Below are 4,029 nucleotides of genomic sequence, written 5' to 3' on the forward strand. Positions count from 1 at the left end.
AGATATTTGTTTATCCAAGGTTTCCAGAAGGCGCACCGAGTTCTCTTTTCTGTCCCGCCGTGTTGACAACGCACGGGGCGCTGTGTGGTGGCGACGCCGTGGGACGGGCTGTTGGGTCCCTCCAAGCTCCTGTAATTTTTCTTTCCCGTGTCCCAGAGGCTGGCTGCTGCGGATCCTCGATGGCGTATATATATGTATGAGGCCCGTTTTGCGATATGGGATATCGCGTCTCAAGCGACCCCCCGCCGGGGCGTCCGCGTCGCCGTCCTGCCCTTGGGGCACCTCTTTGTTTCGCACCTGTCTGACACCGTCCGATTAGGAAGATGGCCGTGCACAGAATGCCGCATCTAGAAACTTGTCGGTAGCCAGACTCTGTGGCTCCACTTGCGTCTGAATCTTTTTTTTTCCCCTCAAACTGGATGCGAACGAATTTAATTTCTACCGACTTTCGTTTTTCAGCTTGTCACTACGCCGCGTACGTACTTTGCGTATATATATATACTGGAAACTGTATACAGACCATCTTTTTTTTTTACAGTCGTATATACTTTTTGCATACTTCCTCTCGTGGTTTTGTGATCAGTTTGAGACCTTCGAAGCTCACCCAGTTGGCTCGTTGAGCCACGTAGCTCAACGGTCATCTTGATGAGCTTTGAAAAGTCTCAAACTCGTTCAACCCATGAGAACGTACACGAAACGCTGTATCCTTTCTACTTCTGTCTTCTTTTTGTTCTACTTTTTTTTTTCTTTTTTGCTTTGAACGGTAAGAAAATCCTGATATTCGCACTGGAAATGGCAGTGGCACTGCCGCTGTGCGTTCCGTACTGAGTTAACGAGTCTCGTTTTGCAACGCAAAACGTCGTCCGGACATTGCAACCGTATACACTGATGGTTTCTGAAATTCGGATTTTATGCAGCGCGCAATTTGTTTGAAAATTCAGAAAGTCGACTACGGTGGAGCGTATCATCGAAATATTATACTGGCGTAGTCCGGATACACTCCGCTTCTAATATATATATATATATATATATCACAGCGGAAGCAAGGGCTGTCTTTAAGTCATTGCCGCCTCGACGGAACGTCTGAGTCACTCAAGGAACGTCTGAGTCACCCCGCAAAACACCTCGACGGCGCCATTCGAGGTAAATTGTTCCCTGTTCGTGGGCACTCCCATGCATGGAAGATATGCTAAATACGCCATTCCATGGCGTGTGACAACGCAGAGGCAAACGACAGTCAGGTCTAGCGATGAAGAATAGGCTGGAAAGTGCAAGTACCGAATTCTAAAACCGCACTGTAAAAAATAGCTGTAAAAAAAAAAGAGGAAAAACCTTAGCAGCACTTTTGCCATACATTATCTGTTTACGTCTTTTTTTTCTGTTTCCGTAATTCTGTTAAAACATATTTTGTTTTCGGTTTTAGTTCTTTCTGTAAAATGACTAAATTTCTATTGCCCAGCTATAGTAGAAAAACAGTTTGTGTTCTTAAAAGAACAGTTTTAATCTAAGAAAAGCTGGTTTTTGTTTTGGAAGTTTGTGAAAAAAAAAGTTTGTCTTAGAAATAACAGAGCTTTGTAAAAAAAAAGCGTGGTTTTGTTTTGGAGATTTGTGAAAAAAGCAATCAGTTTTTTCCAAGTTGCGAAAAAAGTTTTACAGCAAACTATGTCGCTGATATTTACCCTGCTATTCATGCTCTAAATACAAAAAAAAGGGAATATACGATACAATGAAGTCACACATACGTACAGAACAACACACAAATAACGTCAACACGACAGCCAAACCAAACACGCGCCCTCTACGCCTACCACGTTCACCCGATCCCTATATATAGTCGGTGTATCAGTGAGTGGCCAGGCTCTTTAAATCGACCGCGAAATCCGAATTCTTAACCTATCGCGCTACGACTTTGTGCAGCATTGCCCACAGATGGTGCATTTTTTTTTTTGTAAAATTTGCAAAGAGCGATTTACCTGAGGAAAAAGTAAAGAAGGAAAAAGGCTTAGCTCCTATGGAAATGCGGCGAAGCCAAAGGTCTTCAAACAGTACGGCGCCATTTCGCTCGGGAGACAAAAGATGGCGCAAGCGGTCGCGAAGCCAACTGCCACCAACGAACGAGCATACAGCGCCGAGAGCCGGCGTCTTTAGCAGACGTTCCTTTCGACTCAAAAGCGGAGCGCGTTCCTCTGGCGGCGACAGTCGCAGAAACAAAAACAGGTGAGGTAACAACAAGGAACTGCAAAGCAGACGACATCGGTACCCAACCCCCCCCCCCCCCCCCCCCCCCAAAAAAAAAAAAAAAAAAAAGTCAAAATGTTTTGACAAATTATTTTTTCTGATCGATTATGTGTCCATTCAATATGTTTTATCAGCAAGAATGATAAAATAATGCACTGGCAACAGATATCACAAAAACTCGCGCCGCTTTTGTGTCGAAAATATCGTCTGCTAAAGACGCCGGCTCTCGGCGCCGTACGCTCGTTCGTTGGCGCAGTTGGCATCGCGACCGCTTGCGCCATCTCTTGTCTCCCGTGCAAAACGGCGCCGTATTGTTTAAAGACCCCTGGCTTCGCCGAATTTCGATAGGAGCTGAGCCTTTCTTTTTCTTTACATTTTCCTCAGGTAAGTTCGCTCTTTGCAAATTTTACAAAAAAAGAAAAAAAAAAAAAAAACACCATCTGTGGGCAACGCTGCACAAAGTCGTAGCGCGATAGGTTACGAAACCGAATTTTGCGGTCGATTTAAAGAGCCTGGCCACTCCTTGATACACCCAGTATATATATATGGCAGCCTTATTTTTCACTTCGTCTTGGCCGGTAACTGCGACATTTGTCGCATAAATACGCAGAGGCTCATCAAATATTACTCCTACTTAATATTTCTTTGACATTTTCACAGTGAATAGTTTATACCTTTTTATCCAGGGCATTCATAAGAGCCGTAGTAGATTAATTAACTAAATTCATTAATTTTTAATAATCATTTGATGGATTATGCTAAAGTGCACGGTTGACGCAGATTTAGGAGGCTTTAATAATTATTATATTTTAGTTAATTATTCAATTAGCCCGACGATTATTCTTCCACGTAACGTCCTCCTATAGCCCCAAAATACACAGGGAAGAGACGGCATTCATGTAACCGCCATGCCCTCTTTTTATAAAATTATGTTCAACTTAATATCAAACTACCCGTATATTGCCTTGAATAACATGCACTGGCGGAGAATCGCAATGGGCTACGAATAAACCAGAAAAGGAGAAATCATTCTCACATTTTTGTATGTGTAGAACTATTTACTCCTCTTTCGATCCATGGTAAACCGCGAACGGTAAATTGTTTGTCATCAGAACCTTTTTATTCTGACAAAGTTGGGGTCTGCGCATTTCCATCGCTTATACAAGTTCTCTCTCACTCCCTTTCGAATTTTGAAAATATCACGAGAGGTTGGCGTTCGAAACACTGGGGGCATTTCGGTTCTACCGCCGCGAACACGGAGGAGATCTCGTCCCTTTTTCACCCGACACCCGACGGCGCTGCACGTACATTGGGGAAATTGAGGAACGGGAGCAACTTCCTTCCCTTCCGTTGGCAACAGGGAACCAAAATAGGTTTCCCTTCATTTCTCCTCGCCTTATTTTAGAGTGCAGTTGTAGTTGTTGTCGATGTTGTAGTTCGCGTATTGGTACGTAGGGTGTCCGCCGTCGATGGTGACAGATATATGAAAAGGGTCGCTGCCCCCCACAGGAATCGAACCCGGGTTCGCTGCGTGGGAAGTGGTGTTTCCACAGAGCGACGCCACAGCGTCAACAGCCCGCCCTTTACTTAAGGGGTTTTGTAGTACCGATGCGCACTGCATGCGCTCTTTGGGGAAAAAAAAAATAGCCGATAACAAAATGCCGTCGTAGCACTGTCAATGCCAAGAGCTCGTGGAGGGAGACACGCTTTCACGCGCTCCTGTACAAGATAGGAACAAAAGCGTTCGGAACAAAATGGTCAGACGTTATTTTGTTCCGTACGCTTTTGTTC

Source organism: Ixodes scapularis, unplaced genomic scaffold (genome assembly GCF_016920785.2).
Source record: "Ixodes scapularis isolate PalLabHiFi unplaced genomic scaffold, ASM1692078v2 PGA_scaffold0__279_contigs__length_252992795, whole genome shotgun sequence".
Classification (NCBI taxonomy): Eukaryota; Metazoa; Arthropoda; class Arachnida; order Ixodida; family Ixodidae; genus Ixodes; species Ixodes scapularis.